Genomic DNA, 10,683 nt, shown 5'->3' on the forward strand with positions numbered 1-10,683 from the left:
AATATGTGACTCCAGCCCCAGCCCAACATAGTTGACTCTTAACTGCCCTCTGAAGTGACCAAGCAAACCACTCCATAGTATCAAACTGCTACACTGCGGAGGTTCAAGAAGAAGACCCACCACTACTTTTTCAGGGCCACTAGGGACGGGCAATAAATGCCGGCCTTGCCAGCCATGCCCACATCCCACAAATAAATTTTTTAAAAATTACTGATTGCATGGTTCCCTGTGTTCAGTTACAAGCAACAGATTTTATAAATGTAGAGCTCATTAATGTCAGTAGACAAGTTCTTTCATAAGTGACGAAATAAATAATGTTACTATTGTTCACCTCATACTACTGCATTATTGAACTTCTGCATGCAACCCTTTCTCAAAAATATCAAATTAAAATACAGTCAGTGGCCTCACCGAGTGTGAAGGATACTTGCACACTTATTGTAGGGATCACAAATACACAGCTTAAGATTTGTGGTGAAATGTAAAGCATCACTCCCACGCCAAATTAACCCCTCCTCTCTTCTCCTGAAGCTAATGACTCATGCTGTACAGAATGGTTCCACCACGAAAAAAAAGACTTACATTCACATAGCACCTTTCACATCCTCAGGCCATCCCAAAGCGGTTTACAGCCAATGAAGTACTTTTGAAGTGTAGTTCCTGTTGTAATGTAGGAAATGTGGCAGTCAATTTGTATACAGCAAGGTCCCACAAACAGCAATGTGATAATGATCAGATAATCTGTTTTAGTGATGTTGGTTGATGGATAAATATTGGGCAGGAGACTGGGAAGAACTCCCTCTACTCTTGTTCGAAATAATGTCATGGGATCTTTTACATCCACCTGAGAGGACAGATGGGGCCTCAGTTTAACATCTCATCCGAAAGGCAGCACCTCCAACAGTGCAGCATTCCCTCAGTACTGTACTAGAGTGTCAAGTCTCCGGAATGGGACTTGAACCCACAACCTTCCAAATTAACTCAGTATAGACCAAGGATCGAGCCCAAGTCTTTCCTGGACTGTTCGCTCAATACCACTCCAAATGGAGCAATTAATCACTTTGCCACTGGTGGGGCCCCATGTGGAAGAATATAAAAAAAAGACCAAGCTGAATTTTCTTTGACCTCATTAACTGAAATCGTCAAGTGCCACAATTTTAAAAGTAATCAGCAAGGAAACTGAGGGGAGGGGGGAAGGGGGCAGGGAAAGGGCAATTAAGCAGCTATTCTAACTGTTGCCCACACAATGCTGCGGGAAAAGTGTCACAACAACTGCACAGAAGCACAGTGGCACAGAGTAAAAGTGATTATTTTAATTATTCATGCTTTTTAAATTATTTTTAAAAATATGGAAATTGAACATTATTGCATAGACTTTCCTATTGCCAGTTTAAAGATTAAACACCACGGATAAGAACAAGATAGTCCACCCTACCTAAACTGAGCCCACCTTTAAGGACTTCCTTCACCTGTAAACGACATTTGCACAAACAATGGGGACGAAATTCGTCTTCGTTGCAACGTAAAACAGGCGATAGTGAATCGGCCGCCCGTTTTTACACTCCGTCCAATTTCCTTTTCCATTGAAGCAAAAAATTTAAATGGTGCCTTCAATTTGCTGTTGCCCCTTTTACACTACAGCCCAAGACTAATTTCTACCCCCACAGGGGGGCGAAATCGGTCTCCGATCATCGGGCTTGTCGGCAACTTGGCAGCATCTTCTACACCACGGGAGAACGCAAAAGAAAACCGGGCTGGTGGTTTGTGATGAGTTCATTTTACACTACTGGTGGAGACCAGTTTCACTCACAGTATGTTAACATGTATAACAACATCTTGCATTTATATAGCGACTTAAAGGAGGGGAGAGAGGTGGAGATATTTCGGGAGGGAATTCCAGAGCTTAGGACCTAGACGGCGGAAGGCACGGCCACCAATGGAGAAGCGATGAAAATCCGTGATGCGCAAGAGGCCAGAATTGGAGAAGGGCAGAGATCTCGGAGGGTTGTAGAGCTGGAGGAGGGTACAGAGAAAGGGAGGGGCAAGACCATGGAGGGATTTGAAAACAAGGATGAGAATTTTAAAATCAAGGCATTCCTGGACCAGGAGTCAATGTAGGTCAGTGAGCTCAGGGGTGATGGGTGAACGAGACTCGGCGCGAGTATCTACACATGAGGTATTTGGTCGGGGGTGGGGGGGGAAGTACTTCCCTCTGGCCCTACCCCTGCATTCGATTACAATCAATGGAATGCGTATGAAAAGCATAGTTTTCTGGTTGTGTTTAACAAATCTAACACCAAGCCAACAAGTAATCTAATTTAAACAGGGCAACAACTGGCACTGCAAGGAAATGTGATTTCCATTTTCAGTTATTTCATTCCAGAATTCCCCTGTGGACATTTTAACAAGAGTTTTGCACGTTTAACCACAGTGATACTTCAAGGGGTTATTTCATAGTATCATATTATCATAGTAGGTATAGCACAGGAGAAGGCCAGTTAGCTCTTTGAAAGAGCTATCCAATTAATCCCATTCCCCTGCTCTTTCCCCATAGCTGTGTAAAATTTCCCTTCAAGTATTTATCTAATTCCCTTTTGAAAGTTACTGTTGACTCTGCTTCCACCACCCTTTCAGGCAGTGAATTCCAGATCATTACAACTCGCTGCGTAAAAAGATGTTTCCTCATGTCGCCTCTGGTTCTTTTGCCAATCACCTTAAATCTGTGTCCTCTGGTTACCGACTCTTTTGCCACTGGAAACAGTTTCCCGTTATTCGCTATCAAAACTGTTCATGATTTTGAACACCTCTATCAAATTTCCCATTAACCTTCTCTGTTCTAAGGAGGTGATGCTCTCCTTCACTTCAATAACAGTCCTGGGCCAGATTGTTGTATCATCCTCAGCTCCACTTCCCCATAGAATCATAACAACATCAACTTGTATTTATACAGCACCTTTAACATAGTAAAACGTCCTATGGCACTGCACAGGAGCGTTATCACCGAGCATCATTGGGAGATATTAGGACAGATGCCCAAAAGCTTGGTGAAAGAGGTAGGTTATAAGGAGCATCTTAAAGGAGGAGAGAGAGATGGAGAGGTGTAGATGTAGATAGGGTGTTGATAGGGAGGGAATTCCAGAGCTTACAGCCAAGGCAGCTGAAGGCACGGCCAGCAAGGGGGTGCGATTAAAATCGGAAATTCGCAAGAGGGCAGAATTGGAGGAGAGTAGAGATTGTGAAATGTTGTAGGGCGGAGGAGGGATGATGCAGCACAGAAAGAGGCCAATCAGAACATTGTGCCTGTGGCGGTTTTTTGAAGGAGCTGTACAATTTGTCTCAGCCCCTGCCCTTTCCCCATAGCCCTGCAAATCATTCCCCAACTTCTGCTAGCATCACATTCCTCTCCCTCTCTTCTTCTTCATGAAAATCTTTAGCTTCAATCAAGAGGATGGGAGAACTTGCTTCGGCTTCTTCTTGATTCTGTCGCGTTGCTTATCCAACATCCACCCTTGGGTGAGCATAAATTTCTGCCAATTAAGCACTGGGAAGACTGGAGCCATTATCTTTGGCCCCCGCCACAAACTCTGTTCCCTCGCCATCGATTCCATCCCCCTCCTTGGCTACAGTCTCAAGCTGAACCAGACTGTTCGCAACCTCGGCGTCCTATTTGACCCTCAGCTGAGCTCCATCACCAAGACCGTCTACTTCCACCTCCGTAATATCACCTGTCTCCACCCCTGCCTCAGCTCACCCACTGCTGAAACCCTCATCAATGCTTTTGTTACCTCCAGACTCGATTATTCCAATGCTCTCCTGGCCGGCCTCTCATCTTCCACCTTCCGTAAACTTGAGCTCATCCAAAACTCTACTGCCCTTCTCCCATTCCGCACCACGTCCCACTCACCCATCACTCCTGTTTTTTCTGATCTACATTGCCTCCTGGTCCCCCAACACTTCAAATTTAAAACTCTCATCATTGTATTTAAATCCATTCATGGCCTCACCCCTCTGTAACACTCTCCAGCCCTACAACCCCTCCTCCTGCACTCTCTGTTCCTCTGACTCTGGCCTCTTGTGCAACCCCCACTCCCTTTACCCCACCATTGGTGGCAGTGCCTTCAACCATCTATACCCTATGCTCTAGAATTCCCTCCCCAACCCCCTTTGCCACTAATCCCTCTCCTCTTTTAAGACCCTTCTTAAAACCTACCTCTTTTTCGATCAAGCTTTTGCTCACCCCTCTTAATATCTCCTTCTTGATCTCAGCATCCCTTTTTTCATTACATCTCAGTGAATTGCCTTGGGACATTCTACTACATTAAAAGTGCAATATAAATGCAAGTTGTTGTTGTACGTAAGAAGAGTCAATGCACTCCAAAAGTAAATTATTGCGTGAGGTGCTTCAACTCATGCTAAGGCGCTGCATACGTGCAATTATTATCATTTACATTAGAGACTTTATAATGCTCCAACACTTTTCTCCCTCTATGAAGGTTGTGGGTTTAAGCCTAACTCCAGGTACTTGAGCACATCAATCAAAAGCAAAATACTGTGGATGCTGGAAATCTGAAATAAAAACAGAAAATGCTGGAAATAATCAACAAATCAGGCAGCATCTGTGGAGAGAGAAACAGAGTTAAAGTTTCAGGTCAAAGACCCCTCGTCAGAACTGGACGATAGTCAAGAGTCAACCGTTTTTAAGCAAGTACAGATTCAGGGAAAGGAGGAGGAGGGGAAGGGAGGAATGAACAAAAGGGGAGGTCTGTGATAGGGTAGAGAGCAAGAGTGGTTAAATGACAAAAGGGATGATGGTGCAAGGCAAGGAGGGTGGTAATAGGACAAGTAAAGAAAGAAAAGATGGGTCTAGAGGAGCCGTAAATGGCAACAGCAGAACCATTATCAGCATCTTCTGTTCTACAAAAAAAAATGGGAGCAGTGGTTTTGGTCTGAAGTTATTGAAATCAATGTTGAGTGTGGAAGGTTGTAAAGTACCTGAACGAAAGATGAGGTGCTGTTCCTCGAACTTCCGTTGAGCTTCATTGGAACAGTGTAAGAGGCCGAGGACAGAGTGGGAGTGGGACAGGGATTTAAAATGGCAAGTGACCGGCAGGTCAGGGTCACGCCCGCGGACAGAACAGAGGTGTTCAGCAAAGTGATCACCCAATCGGCATTTGGTCTCCCCAATGTAGAGGAGACTGCATTGTGTGCAGCGGTTACAGTGTACTAAATTGAAAAACGTACAAGTAAATCGCTGTTTCACCTGGAAGGAGTGTTTGGGGCTCTGGACGGTGGGAAGGGAGGAGGTGAAAGGGCAGGTGTTGCATCTCATGCGCTCATATGGGAAGGTGCCGTGGGGAGGAGAGCGGGTGTTGGGGTGATGGAAGAGTGGACCAGGGTGTTGTGGAGGGACCAGTCCCTGCGGAATGCTGAAAAGGGAGGGGAAGGGAAGATGTGTTTGGTGGTAGGATTACGTTGGAGGTGGCGGGATTGGCGGAGGATGATGCATTGAATGTGGAGGCTGTGGAGTGGAAGGTGAGGAAAAGGGGGACCCTATCATGGTTTTGGGGGGAGGGCAAGGGGTGAGGGCAGATATGTGGGAAATAGGACGGACATGGTCAAGGGCCCTGTCAACAGTGGAGGGGAATCCTCAGTTGAGGACAAAGGAAGACATATCGGAAGCACTGGTGTGGAAGGTGGCATCGTCAGAACAGATACTACGGAGACAGAGAAACTGGAAGAAGGGAATAAAGTCCTTACAGGAAGCAGGGTGGGAGGAAGTATAATCATGGTAGCTGTGGCAATTGACGGGCTTATAAAAAGATATTGGTTGACAGCCTATCCCCAGAAATGGAAATAGATTTGATTTGATTTGATTTGATTTAAACTGAACTGGACTGCTGGGTTTGATTTGATTTAATTTGATTTGATTTGACTTGAATTGTACTGAATTGAACTGATCTGAACTGAACTGGATTGGTGGATTTGATTTGATTTGATTTGATATGAACTGAGCTGGACTGGTGGGTCTGATTTGATTTGATTTGATTTGACTTGATCTGAAAAGGGTTTGTGGGTTTGTTTAGATTTGGTTTGATTTGATTTGTTTTGACTTGATCTGATTTGAATAGGACTGTTGTGTTTGATTTGATTTGATTTGATTTGACTTGAACATGACTGGTGGGTTTGATTTGATTTAATTTGACATGCTTTGATTTGATTTGATTTGAACTGAACTGGACTGCTGGGTTTGGTTTGATATGATTTGAATTGTACTGAATTGAACTGATCTGAACCAAACTGGGCTGGTAGATTTGATTTGATTTGATTTGATATGAACTGAGCTGGACTGGTGGGTCTGATTTGATTTGATTTGATTTGACTTGATCTGAAAAGGGTTTGTGGGTTTGTTTAGATTTGGTTTGATTTGATTTGTTTTGACTTGATCTGATTTGAATAGGACTGTTGTGTTTGATTTGATTTGATTTGATTTGACTTGAACATGACTGGTGGGTTTGATTTGATTTAATTTGACATGCTTTGATTTGATTTGTTTTGAACTGAACTAGACTGCGGGTTTGATTTTATTTTATTTGATTTGGTATCTCGTGATTTGAATTGTACTGAATTGAACTGATCTGAAGCGAACAGGGCTGGTGGGTGTTATTTGATTTGATTTGGTAAGTACTGAGCTGGACTGTTGGGTGTGATTTGATTTGATTTGACCTGATTTAAACTGATTTGATTTGATATGATTTGATTTGATCTGAACTAAATTGAACTGGTCTGATTGGTTTGATTTGATTTGATTTGATCTGAACTGGACTGGACGGATTGATTTGATTTGATTTGAACGGGGTTGGTGAGTTTGTTTAGACTTGGCTTGATTTGATTTGTTTTGAATTGACTTGATTTGATTTGAATTGATATGACCTGAGCTGGACTGGTGGGTCTGATTTGATTTGATTTGATTTGATTTGTTTTGACTTGATTTGATTCAATTTAAATTGACTTGATTTGATTTGTTATTGAACTGAACTTGTCTGCTGGGTTTGATTTGATTTGCTTTGATTGATATGGTTTGATTTGAATTGTACAGAATTGAACTGATCTGAACCAAACTACGTTGGTGGGTTTGATTTGATTTGATTTGACCTGAACATGACTGGTGGGTTTGGTTTGAATTGATTTGATTTGATTTGATTTGATTTCGTTTGGTTTGGTTTGAATTGTACTGAATTGAACTGACCTGAACCAATCTGGGCTGGAGGATTTGATTGATTTGATTTGATTTGATCTGAACCGTATAAGTGGGATGGATTTGATTTAATTTGATTAGATTTAATTTGATCTGAACTGAACTGGACAAGTGGGTTTGATTTGACTTGATTTGAACTGAATTGAGTTGACCTGGACCGAGCTGGGCTAATGGATTTGATTTGATTTAATTTGATTAGATCTGACAGGACTTGTGGGATTGATTTGATTTGATTTGATTTGATCTGACAGGACTTGTGGGATTGATTTGATTTGATTTGAATTGATCTGAACAGGGTTGGTGGGTTTGTTTATATTTGGTTTGATTTGATTTGTTTTGACTTTGTTTGCTTTGAACAGGAATGATGTCTTTGATTTGATTTGATTTGAGCTGAACATGACAGGTGGTTTTGATTTGATTTGATATGATTTGAATTGAACTGATCTGAATCCAATTGGGCTGGAGGGTTTGTTTTAATTTGATTTGATTTAATCTGAACAGGACGACCGTGATTGATTTGATTTGATTTGAACTAAATTGAACTGGACTGATTGGTTTGATTTGATTTGATTTGATTTAATTTGATCTGAACTGGACTGGTCAGATTGATTTGATTTGATTTGAATTGATCTGAACAGGGTTGGTGAGTTTGTTTCGACTTGGTTTGATTTGATTTGTTTTGACTTGATTTGATTTGAATTGAATTGACATGACCTGAGCTGGACTGGTGGGTCTGATTTGAATTGATGTGTTTTGGTTTGATTTGTTTTGACTTGATTTGATTCAATTTAAATTGACTTGATTTGATTTGTTATTGAACTGAACTGGACTGCTGGGTTTGATTTGTTTTGATTTGATTGATATGATTTGAATTGAACTGATCTGAACCAATCTGGGCTGGTGGGTTTGATTTGATTTGATTTGACCTGAACATGACTGGTGGGTTTGATTTGATTTGATTTGATATGATTTGGTTTGAATTGTACTGAATTGAACTGACCTGAACCGATCTGGGCTGGAGGATTTGATTGATTTGATTTGATTTGATCTGAACCGTATAAGTGGGATGGATTTGATTTGATTTGATTAGATTTAATTTGATCTGAACTAAACTGAACTGGACTGGTTGGTTTGATTTGATTTGATTTGATTTGATATGACAGGACTGTTGGGATTGATTTGCTTTGATTTGAATTGATCTGAACAGGGTTGGTGTGTTTGTTCATATTTGGTTTGATTTGATTTGTTTTGACTTTGTTTGCTTTGAACAGGAATGATGTGTTTGATTTTATTTGATTTGACCTGAACATGACAAGTGGTTTTGATTTGATTTGATATGATTTGAATCAAACTGATCTGAACCGAACTGGGCTGGAGGGTTTGATTTAATTTGATCTGAACAGGGCTACGGTGATTGATTTGATTTGATTTGTTCAGAACTAAACTGAACTGGACTAGTTGGTTTGATTGAATTTTATTTGATTTGATATGAACTGAGCTGAACTGGTGCATCTGATTTGATATATACTGAGCTGAACAGGTGCATCTGATTTGATTTGATTTCATTTCATTTAATTTGATTGGATTGGATTGGATTGGATTGGATTTGATTTGTTTTGATTTGACTTGATTTGATCTGATTTGATTTGAATTGTACTGCATTGAACTGCTCTGAACCAAACTGGGCTGGTGGGTTTGATTTGATTTGATCTGATATATATTTGAGCTGAACAGGTGGTGCTGATTTGATCAGATTTGATTTGTTTTGATTTCATTTGATTTGATTTGAATGAACTGAACTGAACTGGACAGGTGGGTTTGAATTGATTTGATTTCATTGATTGGATTTGACATGAACTGTGCTGGACTGGTGTGTCTCATTTGATTGGATTTAATTTGATTTGATTTGATGTGACCTAAACTGAATTGGACTGGTTTTTTTTTATTTGATTTGATCTGAACAGGGTTAGTGGGTTTATTTAGATTTGGTTTAATTTCATTTGTTTTTACTTGATTTGAGTTGATTTGATTTGATCTGAACTAAACTGAACTGCGCTATTTGGTTTGATTTGATTTGAATGAACTGAACTGAACTGAACTGGACAGGTGTGTTTGAATTGATTGGATTTCATTCAATTTGATTTGATTTGATATGAACTGAGCTGGACTGGTTGTTTTGATTTGATTTGATTTGATTTGAATTGATTTGATTTGATTTGAATTGATTATCTTTGATTTGATTTGATTTGATTTGATTTGATTTGATCTGAACAGGACTGGTGGGATTGATTTGATTGATTTGATTTGATCTGAACAGGGTTGGTGGGTTTGTTTAGATTTGGTTTGATTTGATTTATTTTGCCTTGATTTGATTTGATTTGATTTGAATTGATTTGAACAGTACTGGTGTGTTTGATTTGATTTGATCTGATCTGATTGGATTTGATCTGAACATGACTGGTGGGATGATTTGATTTAGTTTGTTTTGAACTGAACTGGACTGCTGGGATTGATTTGATTTGAATTGTATTGAATTGAACTGAGCTGAACTGAACTGGGCTGGAGAGTTTGTTTTCATTTGATTAGATTAGATTTGATTTGTTTTGATATGAATTGAGCTGGACTGGTGTGTCTGATTTGATTTGATTAGTTTTGATTTGGTTTGATTTGATTTGATCTCAACTAATCTGAACTGGACTGGTTGTTTTGATTTGATTTGGCTTGATTTGATTTGTTGTGAACAGGGTTGAATGGCTTGCTTGGAATAGGATTGATTTGATGTGTTTTGAATGGATTTGATTTGAACAGGACTGTTGTAATTGATCGATTTGATTTGACCTGAACATGACAGGTGGGTTTGGTTTGGTTCGATTTGATTGTTTTGACTTGATTTGATCTGAACATGATTGGTGGGTTTGATTTTATTTGTTTTGACTTGATTTAATTCAATTTAAATTGACTTGATTTGATTTGTTTTGAACTGAACAGGGCTGCTGTGTTTGAGTTGATTTGATTTGATTTGATTTGATATTATTTGATATGAATTGTACTGAATTGAACTAATCTGAACCGAACTGTGCTGGTGGGTTTGATTTGATTTGATTGATTTGATTAGATTGGATTTGAACTTAACTAAACTGATCTCAACTGATTGTTTTGTTTTGATATGATTTGACCTGAACAGGGTTGGTGTGTTTGTTTAGATTTGGTTTGAATTAATTTGTTTTGACTTGATTTGATTTGATTTGATTTGATCTGAACAGGGTTGGTGGATTTGTTTAGATTTGTGTTGATTTGATTTGATTTATTTGGAACTGCACTAGACTGTTGGGTTCGATTTGATTTGATTTGATATGATATGATTTGATTTGTTTGGAACTGCACTGGACTGCTAGTTTTGATTTGATTTGATTTGATTCGAATTGATT

The sequence above is a fragment of the Heptranchias perlo genome, chromosome 21 (assembly GCF_035084215.1).
Source record: "Heptranchias perlo isolate sHepPer1 chromosome 21, sHepPer1.hap1, whole genome shotgun sequence".
Classification (NCBI taxonomy): Eukaryota; Metazoa; Chordata; class Chondrichthyes; order Hexanchiformes; family Hexanchidae; genus Heptranchias; species Heptranchias perlo.